The 21,063-nt window shown below is 35.4% G+C and overlaps 1 non-coding gene across 5 annotated transcripts; it reads right to left on the bottom strand.

The window, feature by feature from the left end:
- Nucleotides 1–15,475: 15,475 nt before the first annotated feature.
- LOC110872798 lies at nucleotides 15,476–19,833 on the bottom strand. 5 transcript variants are annotated; one of them, XR_002554700.2, is made up of 7 exons: nucleotides 19,561–19,833; nucleotides 18,726–18,835; nucleotides 17,870–17,980; nucleotides 17,510–17,561; nucleotides 17,338–17,392; nucleotides 16,079–16,696; nucleotides 15,476–15,991 (listed from the first exon to the last, which is right to left on the bottom strand). It is a non-coding gene; the product is annotated as an uncharacterized LOC110872798 (transcript). The 5 variants fall into 5 exon arrangements; XR_002554698.2 differs by lacking the exon at nucleotides 17,510–17,561 and having other exon boundaries at nucleotides 17,870–17,983; nucleotides 19,561–19,832; XR_002554697.2 differs by lacking the exon at nucleotides 17,510–17,561 and having other exon boundaries at nucleotides 19,561–19,832.
- Between the last annotated feature and the right edge of the window lie 1,230 nt (nucleotides 19,834–21,063).

The following is a 21,063-nucleotide window of genomic DNA, read 5'->3' as shown; positions in this document are numbered from 1 at the left end:
AAAGTCATTTTTTGGAACATCCTCGCTCCTAACTTTTAGTTGATGATATCTAGATCTCAAATCAATCTTCGAGAAATAACTAGCTCCTTGCAACTGGTCGAACAAATCATCGATCCTTGGTAATGGATAACAATTCTTGATCGTTAGCATGTTCAGCTCACGATAGTCAATGCACATCCGCATTGAACTGTCTATCTTCTTAACAAACAGTATGGGAGGTCCCCAAGGCAATGAACTTGGCTGAATAAAACCCTTCTCCAAAAGCTCATCAAGTTGTGCCTTCAACTCCATATCAGTTGGTGCTAATCGGTATAAAGCTCTAACTATAGGAGTGGCTCCCAGAAAGTTGTCGATCCTAAACTTGACTTGCCTCTCCAGAGGTAGACCGGGTAAATCTTCAAGAAATACATCCGGATATGTCGAGATAACTAGTATATCTTCAATCCTTGGCTTTGGTTCATCAATCGTCACCTGTGCCATGTAGATGACACATCCTCTTTTCAAACACTTGGATGCTTTAAGCAAAGACACCTTCTCGGGCAATCCATAGTGTTGATCTCCACGAATGGTGAGTACTTCACCAGTTGGGGATTTAATCTCGATAAGTTTCTTATCGTAGGAAATACGGGCTTGGTTATGAGTTAACCAATCCATGCCTAAAACTATATCGAACCCGCCAAATTCATTGGCAAAAGATAAACATGGATAGAAACGTTCTTAATGGATATAACGCATCCATCAAGAATCGTGGAGGCTATTTCTATACTACCATCAGCCAATTCAACTTCATGCGTAATATCTAAAGATCTTAGGGGTAGGTTTAGTAGGTTACTAAACTTATGATCAACAAAGCTCTTATCGGCTCCAGAATCAAATAAAACTCTAGCAAAAAAATCATTTACGAGGAAAGTACCCGTAAGGACATTTTCATCCTTAACTGCTTCTCTAGCAGTTAGCTGGAAAGCTCAAGCATTGGACTTCTTTGCCTCCCCAGGCTTTGCATTGCCCTTAGTAGTTTGTTTAGGGCAATTGGTCTTTATATGGCCCTTATCACCACACCCGTAGCATACTTCATTCTTCAAGTCCTTACAATCCAGGGACTTGTGACAAGTCTTCTTGCAGATGCCACATGGCTTTGACTACTGGTCCGTACGACACTATCCCCGGTGTCGCTTACCACAAGTTTTGCATACTGGTCTCTCATCAGACCTTTGCTGGTTCTTATTGAATCCAAACTTACCTTCCTTTGATTTCTGGAAGTGGTCATCATCTCGCTTCCTTTTTTCGTCAGTCTCAGTTTTGATTGACTTTAACCTTAGTTCATCCTGAGTAAGGGGAAGATATAGATCCACAACAGATCTAAATGTTGTGGATTTAGAGGCTTTAACCATGCCTTTTATTTCCAGTGTTAAACCACCGATAAAACGCGGAATGCACTTAGATTCCGGGGTGATCAGATATGGAACCAATCTTGACAAAGAATTATAGTCGGACACATATTTCTGACAATCCAGATTCTTTGTAGCGAGAGTCAAGAAATCGTACTGTACTTTTTCAACCTCATGTGGAGGGCAGTAAGTTTCCTTAATCAGGTCCACAAATTTGGACCACTTCATATTGTATAGGGACATTTTCCTTGTCGATTGTATCATGGCCTTCCACCATGTCAGGGCATCACCCATAAATGACTGAGATACATACTTGACAATGTCTTTATCAGCACAGTCACTGATGTCTATGACAGTCTCCATTTCATCAAGCCATTTCATGGCATCGATGGCTCCTTTCTCCCACATGAAGTCTCGGGGTTTACAAGACACAAAATACTTATATGTGCACCCATCTTTAAAAGTACGGGATTTCTCCTTGACAACACGTTTGGGTTCACTCCTCTCATTCGAGGAATAATGTGAACCTTCAGATTTATGTGTGGAAGATGGTGGGATTGATTGGACTTAGGATGGGTTGAACCCGATCCTTTAAAATTAGCCATAAAATTTTCCATGGCTTTGCGGACTTCAGCAGCTATTAGGGCTTGAAGGTTATTTCCTTGACCCTCGTGCGGATCATGTATATTGAATATTATAAATGGTCATCGAATTTGATGACTTGATAATAGTATCATTAGCCATGATCTCATTCGATCATATAAGCTATAAGGCTTGGATATATATATCCTTTACCTTCTGGGCTGGTTTGCACAATCTCACAATTGCCTAATTATGATTTTAACATTACATTAAATGTTAAATGAGTTTAATAAAACAATACTAGCCACGGTCTCATTAAAGGCTATGAGGATTGGACATAGTCCACCACCTTTTGGGGTGAGTGTGCCATAAGGTCACAACTGCTATTGTCGCATTTGACAATTAAAATTTTTGATAATAAAATGAGCCGCGATCTCATTCGATCAAGTGGCTATAAGGATTGGACATAGTCCACCACCTTTGGACAGGGGGCCATATGGCCACAACTGCCATTGTCTCAATTGACAATATAATGTAGCCCGTAGGCAAATCATTTTTAACATTACATTGAATGTTAAAAATAATATGGCCATCGCATTGATGATCTTAATATTATTAGCCATGATCTCAATTGATCATATATGCTATAAGGCTTGGACATAGTCCACCACCTTGATGCCTAGTGTGATTCCTCATTGCCACACTACCAGGAATATTAACATTATTTCGAATGTTAATATTGGAAGAGTGTCTTAATGGTTTGATAATAATATATATATATATCTTTAGCCATGGTCTCATTCGACAATATAGGTTATAAGGCTTGGACATAGTCCACCACTTATTAGGCCAGTGTGATTCCTCATTGCCACACTGCCAATTATCATTGCCAAAAATATAGGCTTTGCCACATGGCTGGTCAAAAACCATTAAGAAGATCTTTGTGTTTTTTCGCGCAGATTGATAAAGTTCAAATTAAAATCGAGATGATCACTTGAACGATGGTGAAACAAATATATAATATAATTCAAAGTTATTATTGAAATAAGGAATTACAATACTTGTCCTAAAAGGAACTTTTTGAAATATAATTACAATACTTGTCCACATAGGGACTTTGAAGGGAAATAAAACATAATGACATGTCCAACATGGACTTTTGGAATTTAAAATTACATTAAAAGATAAAATACATATCTTCATTCATCCTTCTTTCCTTTGGTTATCTTGGAATGTTTCTTGAAGATCTTGTTTGTCCTCCTTTCATTCCTTTCAGCCTGACGCTGAATCTGCTCCGCTCTTTCTAAGGCTTGATTAATAGCCTCGAGTTATTGCGGTGGTTGTGGTTGCGATTGAGGAGCAACAGGATACCGGTACCCATATTTGGGATATCCAGCATTTGGATAGGTAGGAGGGAATGGGGAGGGAATGGAGATGGATAAAGTGCATTGTGAACAACTGCCTGCATATAGGGGTCGTATGCCGGCGCCGGATAGTTAAAATCCATTGGTGCTGTCGTGTTTGAAGGATCGTATCCAGACTGTCTGGATACGTGGGAATAGGGTTATGAAGTCTCCAAGGTGGTTGTTGAGGAGGCTCAATAGCTGGTTCAACATTAGAGGGTCCACCCATTTATGGGTCCTCGGGATTAGTAGGATAAGAAGGTGGAAAAGGTGGAAGTGAACCTGACCATTGCCCCACACGTACTACAAACTGCTAGGAGGCTAAGTATTCTTCACAACCGAAAGTTCAAAGGGACACCTACTTATCCGCCAATACTCAACTGTCGAGGTTCCATTGGAAACTTTGTATGTTTTGATCAATCTCCATTTAAGTGGGGGATTGTTGGAAATTTAGATATTATGAATGGATATTAATTTAGTGAGATTATAATTTAATGAAATTATAATTATTTACTAGACTATTCATATGGAACATAAACTCTTAAGTAGAGTTTTTATGTCAATTTATTAGTTTTTATTAGAGTTTATGTCTCTAATAAATCTCTAATTAAGTACTAGACTCTTCATATGGAACTTAAATTCTTCAGTAGAGTTTTTATGTCAATTTATTAGAGTTTATGTCTCTAATTAATCTCTAATTAAGTGAGACTTTTCTCTACCACATGTCTTTTGTATTAAAAGTAGGCTATGTACCTAACTTGATGGGTTTTTCGTAGATAAAACTTCAAGAGTAAAAATACAAGAAGAAGACATAAAGATATGCATGAAGAGTCCTTGAAGAAGAAGTACTTGATGACCCATATGTTGGGAACATATAGAGATAAGTTTCTCTACATGATTCAACTATATTTCTATTCTTAGTTTCCACAAGGTCTAACACTATGCTTTTATCCGGTGTAACCTCGGGCGTGTGGCCTTCTCCGGCAGTATAAACTGCTTCAGCTGTTGTACCCTGGGAGACAGACGTGTCGTCTTTAGTAGAAGCGCGAAATCTGTTTTAAGGGAAGCGTGTTGAACATGTGCCTCGGCCACAACCGTCAACATTTGTTTGTTCTTTTTGTAGGAAATTATTGTACAAGAAGACATGGTTCAAGACCTCGTTGAAGCCTACACAACGGACTGAAAACACAACGAACCGTACAAGTAGACGCGGTTAAAGATCAAGTTGAATACTTTATCTTTTGAAGATATTGGTTTGAATCGATTATTTTATTAAATATGTTGTAGTTCATATTTATTTTCGTTTGAATTTGTACACGATTCATGTACTACAATTTCCCAAATGTTTAAAGAGAAGTATCTTTATTTTTTATTAGTTTTATTAATAAAATTGTGACCCATTTCCTACACTTTCTGGGGTGTAATATGTATGACATAATCAAACACACTCATACACACAATCAAACTTATACAGTCACTAAATCCATCAAATATGCTATTTGATATGCTTAGGTTATTCATGCTAGATATTCAATCATGCAACTACTTATCATTAACTTTGCTAGCTAACCTTAACATGTATAGCGCTATAGGAGTAGCACACTGTTCGTTTTCGTGGTCTATGTTAAGTATTCAATCATAAACGGTCTTATTCACTTGTTGACAAGATTATGCTATTGGATTTTTTGGTTTGACACTTAGGTTGTGCATGCTGGTATGTAATTTAACTTAGTATACAAATGCCATGTTTGATTTGAGAACCTCATTATTATATACTACGTAAAAACCAAACTTGTATTCTCGCCAACCTTTTGTGTTGGATTTGAGAACCTCTTTGTTATACTTTAATACATGTTGCAGGAAATGTATGATGATGCTTGAAGAAATCTACTTAGGGTGGCTTAGAAATGCAGCTAATTTCTATGTTTTGTATTTCCTTTGGTTTGATTATTTAATGAACAAAATGTTATAATTTCCTTCCAAATGTTGTACTTTTGAATTAGAAATGAAATGAAATATTGTTATTTAAATAATTGTCACTTCTAATATGTTATGAAGTATCAAGCAATCTCATTTGGTCTCACTCTGATGTTTTCGCCATTGGTTTGGGTGTTACAATAATTATCTCTTATAGGTAGTTATCTACGAGGCTATGGTATAGGCGGGTTACCCATGGGGTAGTAATATGGGCCACCTACTGGGACTTAATATTTTGACGATGGTTGATCAACTATGTAGAGTAAAATCTGTATGCTTACTTTATATGGATGTGTTCATGATTTTTAAAGAATATTACGGTTTTACACAATGCTATGATTGTACGAGTGATATAGTTGTGTGATGCGCTGTGAATATTTGGTGTTTAATGCTTGTTAAAGTTTATATTTTTTATTTATTTAAACTAGAACTCCCTCAGCACAACAACAACAACTTGCGTTTGGTATTCAATTGAGGCTTGTTGACAAAGTGAAGGATGGTTTGCAGTAGAGACTCCCTGGCAATTGGCAACCCATTTTTAATGTTTATGTAGATGTTTTTTTTTTCTTATTTGGGTACGCAATTACTAAAATTTTCCTTTATGTTTGAATGGAAGGTTTTGATTTGAACTACATGCCAAAAAGTAAATCCAAACAGTTGAGATTCTCGGGCACATGACGTTTCATGAATTGTGTTAACAACACTTTTTTTTCAAAATTTCATTTTCCCTTTAACTTGATTTTTCTCTTAAAGATCACATTCGTCAACTTGTAAGAAAAAAACTAAATACACAGTTTTGTTTATTTTTATTTTATTTTGTCCACATTCCAATATATTTTTCGTTATTGAAAATGGATTTGTGTTCAAAATAAAGTATTTTTATCAAAATTATACTGAATACTATTTGATGTTTTTTGTTATACTGAGTAACGGTATCGTAATGAAATGAACTGAAACAATACCGACCAAGTACCATAACGAACCAAACCAATACCGACTGAACGTGATTGTATATTACATTAGACAACTATTGTGTAATTAAACAATTGTAAATAATATTTTTCTTTTGTAATACATATATGTTTCCTGTTGCGCACCGAACATAGAAATTTCCACTACTTAAGAATTAGACCTTAAAACTCTCATAGCTTTTAAAATCCATTACCCTTAATTTAAACATAATTAAAATATTTAGACTTAATAACCAGATAAATAAGCATAACCCACCCCCTAACTTCAAGTTAGACCGCATAGGGGGATCCGTCTAGTCGGCCAAGGCTTATGTGAAGCTTAGGCTTAGGGATAGGTAGAAGGATAAACCCACTTTCATAAGAAAATAAGTTAGGGTTTTGGGCCCTAAAATTCGTGTGCCCTGTTTAAAAAAGAGATAGTAAATATCATATGTGCATATTACTACGCAATTTGATTTTATGAATCATAATCTTGAATTCTTTGATATAGTTTACTGTTAAATATTCTGTGTAGTGGATGTACAAATGTTGGTACAAATTGCAATAGCCGCACTTTAGTTTTTTTAATTGTATTTGTATTCTATTAAACTGAAAAAGTCTCCGTAGGCCCAATAAAGGTCCAATAATATAAATCTATAAATATCAAACCCTACTTCATGCGTAATTACAAAACCTAATTCTTCTTTTGATATTTCTTCAAACCTATCTACGATTGACAGTTACATTGCGGCCGCCGCCTTCGACAACCTCAATTGGTAACACTTTGTTGCCAATCTTAGAGGAAAACAACCAATGTCATCTCAGGGTAAACATTTGATTCTTGTTTCGTTGCTTCTATTTTCTCCTTTATTGTTTTGAGTTATTATTCTGAAGAGATCTCTTTTTTATTCTTATCGTAAGGCTTTTATTTTTTACGAATGTACCATGATTAATTGTAATCTTTTTCATCATGCAGGGAATGAGAGAACACATATTTTCGTTGTTTATAACATGTTGACTGTTCATAGCAGGAAAATGAAGAATCATACAAGGTAATGTTAAACTTTAAAATTTCAGTTTAACTACCTTTTAGATATGTTGCTCCACATCACCACATGTGTTGGTTGTTAGCTTGTCTATGCTTAGTTAGAGTTTTTGTTTTCTCTAAACAAAATATGAAACTTGTTTTCTTTAGATCTTTCAAGGGGAGGATGATGATTTATAGATTTTTTGCTTTTTTTCTAAAAAATACAAATTTGAATTCAACTTTAATGTAGCTGATTGTTTTCCAAATTAAATACTTAACCAATAATAGGTGACTTATGTTTCTGTTTAATTGAAGAAATTATCATCAGATTTCAACCTGTAAGTGCCTGTGCACCTAAAGTATCGATTCACTCGAGGTCACACGTGTAATGTGCTGAATCCAACACACAATTATATAGACGAATGTAATTGATTACAAACACGTAAATAAGCCTTGATTTCTATTGATTGAAAGATACACACTCTTTTAATCACACTCAGAAATCTCACGAAAACTTCTCCAAAAACATAGATAAAATCTGAGCTATAAACCTATTAATTAAAAAAAATGATATTTGTTTAGTTTAGATTATCCAAGTTAGTGGATGATGATTTAAAACTAGATTTTACTATATGGATGGTCTTAAGAACATGTATCTATTATGCTTATTTCTAGAAAAACGAATTTAAATTCAACTTCAACTCAATTGGTGTTACCACAAGTGCTGAAGATCGTTCATGATTAAATTATGCAACTCACTTTACTACATATTACCATTTTGATTTTTGTTGACCATTAAATGTGAAACGATAGTGAATAATGTAGGAATGGTGTATTTCAAATTCGTAGCCATTTATTGCTTCTTTTTTTTCTTGGTGATTTTATTTATTGCAGTCGAGCCCTGTTGCTGAAGCGACAGTTCTTTCACTCTCATAGAGCTCAGGTTCCCGCTTGCTACTAATAACTTCTATTTTATTTTTTGCTTTATCAAATATAGTCCTCTCTTGTCATCTTTATTAGCTTTAATCTAGTCTTTTTGTTTTTTTTTTTTTTTCTTTCTATTGGTAAAAGAAGTTTTGCATACACCATAAACAATGTAGTTATCTCTTACATCTTATTTGTGTTTTGTAAAAGCCAATAGCGTTAGAACAAGTGTTTGCTGATGAGCGGGACAGCGAAGATGAAGCTGACGATGATGTTGCTGGTTTTGAGGACTGAAGGGTGTGTCATGTTTTTCTCTGACCTCATATTTATGATATTTACAATCATGGGTCGTGTGCTGCTCTAATGAAATTTGAAGCTGAGATGCTAACATAATCTTTCATGTTTATTAGATGCTCGACGACTTCGTTGATGTTTCTAAAGATGAGAAACAGATGATGCATCTGTGGAACTCATTTGTGAGAAAGCAACGGTTTAATGTCCTTTTATCTCCCAAAAAAGTAAACAACAATAGCAAACTCGATCATTAAAAGTTGTTTGTTTATGATAATGCCTGCAGGGTGCTGGCAGATGGCCATATTCCATGGGCATGCGAAGCATTTTCTAAATTACATGGTCAAGACCTTGTCCAGGCCTCATCACTGCTCTGGACTGGCTGATTTGGCTTTAATAGTTCGATTTTGTCATATTTATGTCAGTTGTTCATAAATTTATTTGTCATATTTCTGTCTGTTGATACGTCAGTTGATTATAAATTTATTTTTCGTATTTCTGTCTGTTGATACGGATGTGTGGCCTCGGTCTCGATCAGCTGGACTGGCTGATTTGGTTGTTTAATAGTTCGATTTTGGCGGTTTTATGATTTAAACCAGTTTTTTTTTCTACATATCATTAGTTTGTATTTAAATTTTAGAATGGTGAAGATAGTTCATGATTATAATAGTTATACCGAACTACATCTTCCGAAAATGAAAAATGAAAAATAAACATATAAATGATAAAGGTTTACACAGTCAGTTCTAAGTTCCAAACTTAAAGGAACCGTTAAAATCATCTAAACTTTACCGTTCGGATCTCAAACAGGCCAACTTCCTTCGGGATAGGGGGTTCGGTAGGTTTCAACGGCTTATGAACACCCCTATTTGTTGGTATGACTTCAATATTCCAAGTTCAGTTTATGTTACTTTGCACATAAATCTACCAACACTTTTTACCATTTACGAGTAGGGTTGAATAATATAATTAACCAAATAAATCCTAATATAGTTTTTATTATAAAATGAGTTGTGATGGTTTCATTAAAAAAAGGCATCTTGGGAGACTTTCGACCTATTCAACTCATTCTTTTGGCTTATTAGAAGTAAAACATAACCCAGATCGGTCCATTAAATGAACGAGTCGAAGTTTACACAGTAATTTGTTGACACTTAGCGAAGAATTGTCTTTTTTCTAACAATTGGTGTTACGGTAGGTGCTGGAGATTGTTCATCATTAAAAAAATGGAATCATTGTCTCCTAAACTCACAGAGCTTAAGTAACTGTAATGTGATCCTGGAACAACACCAAAGTCAAAGTCAAAGTCAGGGTCAGAGCCAAGACATAGATCCTATGAAAACCCATATGTAAATCGATTTTCCAATGTGGAGTTTTGGTCATCTTAAAACATTCTTTGTTCCAATAATAAAGGTCGGGTAACATATGAAGTCGGTAACTATCTCTTGTTGTATGTTAGAAATTAGAATACATAAGATTGGTTGTTTAACCCCAACTGGATGATTGGTTTATTTCAGAGTAAATTACAGGTTTTGTCCTTTATGTATGTACCAAATTGCAGGCGGTGTCCTTTAACTTTAAAATTGACTGATTTTGTCCTTAATGTTTCAAAATCATGCATGTTATGTCCTTTAGCCCTAACATAGTTAGATTTTTTGGTTAAATCAGATTACACAAGGGCATTTTAGTCTTTTTACCTATTTATTTAATATTATTTTAAAAAAGAAAACAAAATATTAAAAATTATTATTATTATTATTTTATTATTATAGCTCTCTCTCTCCCTCCTACTCTCTCTCTAGCACTACCAGTACCACCTCTCTCCATCATCTCCCTCACCTCCATACCTCCTTGCAGGTTATATCTTCACATCTTGTTCAATCTACTATTATAATTATTATCAGAAGATCATTAATAATGTTTCTTCGTTTCAATTTATTATTACTTTCAAAGTGAAAATACTTTCAAAGTGGCTGTGTTTGGTGAACGCAGACTCATTGTTTGTATTCAACTTTTCAGTTGCCGGATCATGATGATAACAGATAGTGAGAGTTTGCCGATGATAATGCCTGGAGATCGAATTGCAAAGTTCATAGCCGCTGCCTCAACCGCCCTTCACCCACCACCCAACGCTGCCGCATCCACCCTTCAACCACCGCCCCTAACCCACCACCACAACCACCCTTCATCCACCGTCGCCATCAACCCACCACCACAACCAACCTTCACCCACCATCCAGCGCCGTCACAACCACCCTTCACCCACCACCCAGCGCCGCCGCAACCACCCTTCACCAACCGCCGCACTTAACCCACCACAACAACCACCCTTCACCAATCATCAAATTGTGTTATGTTAGAGAGAGAGAGAATAGATCCAGAAGAGAGAAGGGTTTCAGATCCAAAAGAGAGAGAGAGAAAAAAGAGAAGTTTATATGTTTTTTTTTTAATTTTGACAATAGCCTTTGAATATCAGTTTTTTTTAATTAACAAGAATGCCCTCATGTGCAAGGCACATGACCATAGTTAACCAAAAAATCTAACTGTGTTAGGGCTAAAGGACATAACATGCAGGATTTTGATACGTTAAGGACAAAAACAGTCAATTTTAAAGTTAAAGGACACCGCCTGCAATTTAGTACATACATAAAGGACAAAACTTGTAATTTACTCTTTATTTCATCTTCAAACTTGTGGGTTTTTCCGTCATGTTTTTAATGTATTTTAACCGTAGCGGCAAACCTAGGATTTATTTTCTAGGGGTAATATGAGGGTTTTAGCGTATTTTAAGAGGTGCGATTGAAATTTTTGCGTGAATAAATATGTTTTTTAAGGTGGGCACCCACCACTCCACAGACCTGCATAGTAGGTTCGCCCCTGTTGAAAACTGTTTTTGTAAATGTTTCTAGTATGTTAATCCAAACACCCTTTAAGTAGGGTTAGTATTTTGGTTCTGTTGAGAAATTCATTTAGTTTTTTTTTTTACTTCCACATCCAAAGAAGATTGGTGTAATCCTCCAATTATTCATGTTCTATAGGAGTTAATTATGTGGATGGCTTTGTTGTACAATCTGGGTTAACGTACGCTTCGTACGCTAGGAAAATATAACATGTGTGATTAGTTTTATAACATGCGTGATTAGGGTTCTTACCCCATGCATGATTTCTGATTTTGTACATGCGTGATTATGTTCATGCGTGATTATGGTTTTCGACATGTGTGATCATAGTTTTCAACATACCTTAATAGGGTTTTTGAGTTTTATAAAGTGCGTAATTTCATCTCGTACATGTACATCGTACGTTAAGGAATTGAAATGAGCAAGTTGAAATGGTGCAAATGCACCTCTATTTATAGTTACTCCAAGCTCACAAGTTCATGCCAAGTGTTGGCAACGATTCTCTGGTGTTGATTAGTGTCTAATGAGGTTTAAGTACCAGGGAGATATGGTGGCAATTCGCGGGAGAGGTGTCAATTGCAGCGGGCTGCCATGCAGTCTACACATACAGCCAGCGCACCCGTTACAGACCGTAAGCCAATGGGGTAATGGCTTACGGTCTGTAAGGACCTTCAGGCGCCAATGGTTTCAAACACCTTACTATCCGTAAGGCATAAACCTTGTGGTCTGTAAGGGACTGTCAAGAATATTATCAATAATTGCCTTATAAATTTCCGAGGTGTGACATGTATGTAGGCTGTGTGTAGGTAAAAATATATAGTTTTTTATGTATATATAATACACATATGAATGTAAGAAACATAAAATTCAAAAGTTATGAACTTTAAATCCTAAAATTTTGTGATTTAGAGCTGTTATTTTTGTTCTCGCAATAATTAGTGTTATGCAATGATCCTCACCCACTCTCTCTCTCTCTCTCACTATATATATATATATATATATATATATATATATATATATATATATATATATATATATATATATATATAGAGAGAGAGAGAGAGAGAGTAGGGATCCTGCGGAAAGTGTGTTTTTCCTAGAAAGTCTAGGAAGCGATTTGGGCCATCCAATTGGTGTGTTTAATGGTTAAGATGAAGTCAACAGCAATCTTGTAATATTTTAGTTAATTTAATTCATTGTTTTAAAAGACTAGAGGCAATTTTGTCAATATATCGTGTTTTAAATCAATTAGATAACCGTCAGTCAAACCCAGTCCCTAATTTCACGCGATTTTCCCTCTCTCTCTCTCCAAACCCATCTTCGAAACCCCAATCCCTACCAAAAATAACTATAATCATGGAAGAAGATAACTTTAGAAAGGATGGAGAGCACCGGATCAAATTAAAACACTTTTCCATCTCCACCATCTTCGAGTTCATCATCACCATTCAAATACTGTTCTTATCATCTCCGTTTTCTTGACGATGTGTTTTAACATAAAGCAAATTAATACATTTGTGTTTTAGCAGCAAGCAGATTCATACAGTTGTGTTTTAGCATTCAGATTATACAGTTGTGTTTTAACAGCAAGCAGATTCATACAGTTGTGTTTTAGCATTCAGATTCATATAGTTGTGTTTTAACAGCAAGCATATTCATACAGTTGTGTTTTAACAACAAGCAGATTCATACAGTTGTGTTTTAGCATTCAGAGTCATACAGTTGTGTTTTAACAGCAAGCAGATTCATTACAGTTGTGTTTTAGCATTCAGATTCATACAGTTGTGTTTTAACAGTAAGCAGATTCATACAGTTGTGTTTTAGTATTCAGATTCATACAGTTGTATTTTAACAGCAAGCAGATTCATACAGTTGTGTTTTAGCATTCAGATTCATATAGTTATGTTTTAACAGCAAGCAGATTCATACCCTTTGTTTTACCATCTTTATATTGTGGGATCTATAAAAAAAATTGACTTTAGCCTTGTAAACTGTTAAAACATAGCACCAAGAACATGCTGATAATTTCCAGTAATCTTCTGAACAATGGAATATGCGATTGGTTTAGATTTCGAAAACAAATTATTCAGAAAATCATGGAGAAAAACGGTTACAAAATATGGACATGGATAGTTAGTTAATGAAGATAAATTCCAAAAATAAAAATAGAATGTGAAAGTACACAATTGCCCTTCTAGTTAAAAATCTTCAATGCCACATATCGCATTCTGATTGCTTCCTAGACTTTCTAGGAAAAACCCACTTTCCACCCAACTCCTAATACATATATATATATATATATATATATATATATATATATATATATATACTAGTCGTTTACCCGCGCGATGCGGCGGGAAACATATCACTTAGGTTGGTGAGTTTAAGGTTATGTATGGGGATGTAGTTTCAGATGTGGCGTGCGACGACGATGGTGGCAGTGTAGCAGAACTTGAGGGTTGGTTGCGGCCTTCTTCAGCGACGGAGAATCAGCAGTGTACGGCGATTGGTGGTTTCGTGATGGCGATTGGTGGTTTCGTGATGGCGTTTGGTGGTTATTGTGTAAAGGCCGGTTACCGGCTTCAAGAGAAAACAAAGAAAATTGTGTGATTCTAGTTATGTTATGAGGGGTTTTAACATTGTGGGTAAATAAACGGTTTTGAATGATGAATTGTATCATCAATTACATTGAGGCCTTCGGCAATGGCGAAGCTTGATGTTTTCAACCGCGGGGGGGGGGGGGGGGGGGGGGGGAGGGGGGTGTTAACTATGTAAATAACATTTGAAAATAGAAAACACTGACATCTGCGCGATGCGGGAAGGCAACATATTGCAACGCCACACTCTAAAGCTTGAAAATTTTAGAGGTTTGTTGGGTGATTAAGAATATCCAACAATGTACTTATTCGGTTCACGCTTCTATCATTGTAGATTCCATTATAAATTTCATCACCAAACCCGGAACCAAAAGAATATGGGTTAGTTCGGTTTATTAAGCTCCTTATGTTTTGTCTGTTTAGCTCGTTATGTCTACACGTGTCACAGTGTTCCAAAAGAATTTGGTTTGTTAAGCTCCTTATGAATCGAAGGAGTTAGCAATGACGCATAAAAGTGTTAATTCGGTCTGTTAAGCTCGTTACGTCCCACACATGTCACCCAATACTAATACGTAATAACATTTATAATAGTCAACTAAAGGGTTCGGGTGTGAGTATACACCTTCCCGCATCACCGGTTTATAATATTGAAATGCACCCAAGTTCCTTGATAAACATGTTGACCGGCCTAGACTTGCTTTGACCGGCGATGCTTAATAATTATTGGGTATGTCTCTATGTACGAACATGAAGTACGACATGTTTTGGCTCAAATTCAAAATTTGCTTGCACCAAAATCATGGAGAAAGTTAATTTTTTTTAAAAGTGGGGTAAAGTGTAACTACTATTGGTTATCTATAATTTGGTTAAAGATGAGAGAATTAAAGTGTAATTAGTGTTTAAAAAACTAATTTACCCAAATGGACCTTATGCATTAAAAAAATTTAACTTTTTAAAATGCATTACATTTATAGATATTGAGAGAAATTACATAGTTCCTATATGCATAGTTTTTACAGAATGACATAGTTTTAGGTGACATATATAAGACCAACAATATTGTTTATCAAATAACATAGTTTTAGGGAACACATTTTCATCCATTAATCGTATGTTAAGACATGATTAGCAGTGTCGAGGCAATATATGCCGGTGATCAATCAATTGAGCTGTGTTTCTTTCGTAAAACCACTCACAGATTACTTTGGCAATAGCCCGCATTCAGTTTGACTTTTCAAATCCAATGAGCTGCATTCAGTTTCAAAACTGATACATTTCTAATAATTCAAAACCATTTAAAAAAAACTACACTCATTTTTGTTACCGAATACCATCTAATTTTTTTGGAATGGATGATGCTTTGTTTGACTTTTTAAAGTGAAAATGTATGTCTTTCTTGTAGCCAAGCAGCTAAAATTTTGTTGGCGAAAACTTTTAAAGCAAATTTGTTAGCTTTAATGAGAACATCTATAACTTTGCTTTAAAAACAAGAATAAATATTCAAGTTAGGGAAAATTACACATCAGCACCAATGACCGTAAAGTCTCTTGAGTTGTGTCCGGGAGCAATCTGATGTACTCAACTTGCACGCAGACCATAAATCACATCTATCAGCTTCCTCTAGCAAAGCTTATGACAAAAACATACACACGCATGTACTCAACTTGCACGCAGACCATAAATCATATCTATCAGCTTCACAAAACGGTTCCTCGTATAACTCAAGTGAATTGGCTTCCACTTCACTGTCACTGACTTAATTCAGTCAAAGGGATCTTGCGACCGACTTAAATTCAGTCAAACAAGAGTGTAGTATCTTCTGACGCTTATGAAGAGACTGTTGTTCATTCTGAAGAATGTCAATCGCTCCAGGGGCAACAAACATATCCATAAATTTCTCATCATTTACAGTAAATAATTCCAGTCCCAATGCTACCATAAGACGTTCACGGCTGTAACAAAAACATAACACGCAGATCATAAGTCGAAAATGTGACAGGATATAAATTGATTTAAAAAAGAAAAATGATAAAACATACTATGGGGTTAGAAAACCTGAATTCAAAGCTGAAGTTACACTTCGTTCGACTAAAACTTCACGTATACGCCCAAAATGTTGTGCAGCCAATGAGCATATCTCACTATAAGTTGACCCCGCTTGCGAACCGTTTTGACTAACATTACTCAACACTTGGTTGTTATTGTTATGCATCCTATGATGCCGTTTTCTCGCTCCACCTTCAATGATGTTTCCATGTTCCTTTTTTATAACAAAACTTCCGTCACGCGGTTGATCAGGTGACGGTGTCTCAGGAACCGTCATCGAAGCTTCTCCTACGGATTTTAAAAGCCTTCCCGATGTCTTTTCCTGATCCTATTGTTATTATTATTTTCTGGAGGTATTTTTTCTTGATCTGATAACTCGAGGTATGCTGAAGTAGCAGATGTATGGTATCTGAAAGTAGAGTTTGGGCCTGGCCCATATGAGAGATCGGTCTCATAGCAAACTTGAGAATACGGGCTTGTGACTGAATCCAAGTGGTGCCGAACGAGTTGCATGAATTGTTTTGCGAGATCTGCTACCAAACAATTTTAAGATCGCCTTAAAACAGCCTGAAAGCCGACATACCCGTCCATATCCCCGGTACTCTTCCCATCTGTCAACCAAACCACAAAAATTTTGAAAACGATAAGTGAGAAAAAAAATAATCATAAGTTTTAATGAGGTATGAAAAACAATATTGACAAGTGACTATTAAGAGGAAATAGAGATAAATGTCATTTTTGTCCCAGAGGTTTAGCCTGTTTTGCGACTTTCATCCAAAGGTTTGTTTTTTCACACCTAGATCCAAAAAATTTAAAATCTTTCCATTTTTCTCGGTTAAGTTAGGGGTATTTCTGTCTTTTTTGTTAACTTAAAGGGCAATTCAGTCTTTTTCAAGGGTATTCCGTCTTTTACATAGAGTGAAAAAGACTGAATTGCCCTTTGAGTTAACAAAAAAGACGGAAATACCTTTGACCTAACGGAGAAAAATAGATGGTGTTAACGATCCAGGTGAAAATGGCAAGATTTAACACCTTTTGGATCCAAATGCGAAAAAACAAACCCTTGGATGAAAGTCGCAAAACTGTCCAAAACTCAGGGACGAAAATGACATTTTCCTCTAGGAAATAATATATAGTTCTTTTTACGACTAATCAAGAAAACTGTTATATTAACTTTAAGGGCAAGAATGTACAAGGGAATATACATTAAGAAGGAGGTAACATAAACAGAGGTCACACAAAGAAAACTTACCAGATCTTGCAAGGTTTTCTTTCAAAACAAAAAATCCACCAGGTTTAAGCTCAGCCTACACATAAATAAACATACGTGTCAGAACAACAGAAAATTAACCCAATGTATTGGTAATATAGATAACTACAGAATATATTAATTCCATTTATGTTTGATATTATCTCAATCTAACCTCCTATCATATGTAGTCTCGATGAGTCTTTTTAGTTCTTCGATAAGAGTACCTGTAGCGTTTGTATTGTAAAATGGCTTTCCAGGTGCATCTAGATCAGAAATGCCGATTTCTAGTAGGCAAACGTGCTTCTTTTTAAGCGGTAAAGCATTCGACTCGTTTCTTTTTAAGCGAAAAAGCATTCGACCCGCTTCTTTTTTAGCGATAAAGCATTCGACCCGCTTCTTTTTAGCAATAAAGCATTCAACCCGTTTCTTATTAAGCAAAAAAGAATTCGACCCATTTTTTAAGCTATATATTATCTTTTTTTTTTTGCATGTTTTACCTATCAAAAATAAAACAAAAACTAAAGATTCTCACCAGCCATTCGAGCTGCTTCTTTTTAAGCGAAAATGCATCCGACCCGGTTCTTTTTAATCAAAAATGCATTCGACCTGTGTCTTTTTAAGCAAGAAAGCGTTCGACCTGCTTCTTCTTAAGCGGAAAAAAAAAAGGAAACTGGTCAAAAGTCATACAAAGTGTGTTTTAATGCATATAACATCCCAAATCATTTTTATTTAATAAACTAAATCGTTTTGGATAGCATAAAAGCGAGGCACTTGGCTCCTTATTTCACTTCCCTTTACATCATCACTATGATGAAGCATTTCCCGCAACTGCCTCTGAAAGCACTCCCATCTCGAACAACATACAAGTGGGTCGATCCGAGATACAAGTCAATCATGACGATTCAGAAAACTATCTTAAAATGAGGAACAATGCTATACAAACACCACTACTAACACACTATCGAGACACCACTAACGCCCGTATGAACATTTTCGACCAATCAAACGGTCTTTTCCTGGTAACTTTTCAGCTACCGGTAACGCAGACATGATATTATGGGTCCTACATGATACTTTGCTTTATTTTATTTAAACAAACATGACCCATTTTAGTTTATAAATTCAATTATTGTGGTCAAGAAAGAATGGACCGGACTGCAAGATCAGGATCAATCTAAAAACACCATTAACCTATCAGTTTGCATCATAGCCATTAAACAGAAAACAAAATAAGTGTGATACAATTTTGAATTTGATTTTTCATTTGAGTTCTTTCCAATATCTTTATTTCAAATAAGAAAAGTAAGGTTTTCTAATCAAGATTTTAATCCTGTTGGTAGGTATGCCATTTGCAGAACTTGTTTTGACCCAAACCAAAATGATTGTACCTTCGAATGACCCATTCTGACACAAATCTTTAGCCAGTCCTTTGACTCACATCGTTCAACGAATCGCAAATCTTTAGCCAGTCCTTTGACTCCAGTCCTTCCATTAGACTCTGAGTTCCCGAAAATAAAAAAAAAATTTGAATCAGAATATATAAAAAGTATAAATGCCCCAAAGCGGAGCAAGAATCATGATAAACATGTGTTATTTCTAGAAACCATGATCATAAAAGGGTTTGGATTTTCAGATGATATAATAATCAAAATACACAAAAATCAGAATTTTTTTAATCAGAATACATGAAAAGTAAGAATCTTCCAAAGTTGAACAAGAATCTTGATAAACATGTGCTATTTCAAGAAACCAAGACATATGTTTACCTTAAACTTAACTTCAAGATCAGAAAAAAAGGTCCGAGATTTTCAGGTGATAAAACCAAAATACACAAAATCACAAATGGGTAATGAAGAAATCATTCAAAAGTTATCAATTCCAAAAAAAAAAAAAAAAACCAATTAGGGTTCCTGAAAAAGATCAACTTTCTTGAAAATCATAGACGCATTTTTAGGGTTTAGGGTTTAGATTACAATTTTAGATGAGATAATTATCAACATACACAAAATCACAAATGGGTAATGAAAATATCACACAAAAGTTTTCAATTCCAAAAATTCCTAAAACAGGGTTCCTGAAAAAAGATCTACTCTCTTGAAAATCACAAATGCGTTTTTATGGTTTACTGTTTAGGGTTTAAACTACGATTTCATAACATAAACAACCAAAACACATAAAAACCCAAATGGGTATTGAAACAACCACAAAAACAAGCATATTTACCTTAAACTTAACAACCGGATCCGAATGGGTTTAAGATTTTCAGATGAGATATAATCAACAGCATCAACAGCAGAAGCAACAACAGCAGGATCCAAAGGGAGTTTGTTCTCTCTGCAAACCCAAATCTGTTCCAGATCTAGCATCTAATTTTCATACTACAATGACACAATTTTGCAGTTTAGGGTTTCTTACAAAATGAAAGAGAACTCGGAGGAGGTGAGAGAAATGAGAGCAGGAACGTGAAGATGGAAAGGATCTGCTTTTAGGTTTTGATAATAGTACATATGGGAATGCGGTTGGTAGTGAGCGGGAATTCAAAATTTGATTGAGATTTGGCCGCCCAAAAAGAAAAGGGTATTGTTGGAAATGTAATGAATATTGTGCTTTAGAGGGTTGTACATGAAGCATTAAGGGTGTTTTAAGGGAATTTATATGACCTTAAGAAGTCCTTTGGATATGCTTATTAATATAGTATAGATATATATATATATAGGGAGAGGATCATGAGAACTAGATATAAATGAGAAAACTAGAAAACTAACAAAAATCCACTAAAAAGGAGGGGGAGGGAGACTTTTAATGAAGGAGGGGGGACTTTTAATGAAGGAGAGGTAAAATTGGAAAAAAAAAAAATATATAACTTTTCAAACATTTCCCATTTCTCCATACATTATCATTTTAAAACAAAAATGGCACCATAAGATCACAAATTTTCTTATCTTTCATTCAAGTATATTCCAGCATATTTTTATGACATAAGAAAAGATTTATGGTGTCGTCTTGTTTTCAACACTATTATTATAGTAGTGCACATGTGCAATATAACATGTACTACAATTGCATTAGATGCTTAAAATTAACTTTTTGAGTCTAGTTTAGCTTTTAGGGTTAGTTTTTTTGGAGTTTTAGGATTAGGATTAGGTTTTTGGGTGTGGGGGGAGGGGGGGTTTAGGTTTTTTTTTCGGTGGGGGGGGGGGGGGGGGGTTGGGGTGTTTAGGTTTTTTTCGGGTTTAGTTTTAGGTTTTTGGGGGGTTGGGGTGGGGGGTTTAGGCTTTTTTTTTTTTTTTTTTTTTTTTTTTGGGGGGGGGGCGGGTTAGGCTTTTGGTGGGAGGGTGAATTTAGGTTTTTGGGGGGTGGGGGTGGGGGGGGGGTTTAGGTTTTTGGGGGGTGTCGGTGGGGGGTGGGTTAAGTGGTTTAGGCTTTCCGTATTAGTGCACATATGCAGTACAACAAAAAAAAAATTTGAAAATTTTTTTCCATACATAAAAAGTAGCGATTTTTCTTTAAAAAATTGTAAAAAAAAATATATTTTTGGTATTTTTTTGGTATTTTTTTAGGTTTTTTTAGTTAGTTTTTTGGTTTTCTCATTTTAACTAGTTTTCTCATGATCCATCCCCTATATATATATATATATATATATATATATATATAATTGCGCTAAAATGAGAACCACCCCGAGTTGTAAGAACCGCGAGAACCACACCATCCGGGTCGCCGTTTACC

This window comes from Helianthus annuus, chromosome 8 (genome assembly GCF_002127325.2).
Source record: "Helianthus annuus cultivar XRQ/B chromosome 8, HanXRQr2.0-SUNRISE, whole genome shotgun sequence".
Taxonomy (NCBI): domain Eukaryota; kingdom Viridiplantae; phylum Streptophyta; class Magnoliopsida; order Asterales; family Asteraceae; genus Helianthus; species Helianthus annuus.
This window is presented reverse-complemented; position numbering and strand designations above follow the sequence as displayed.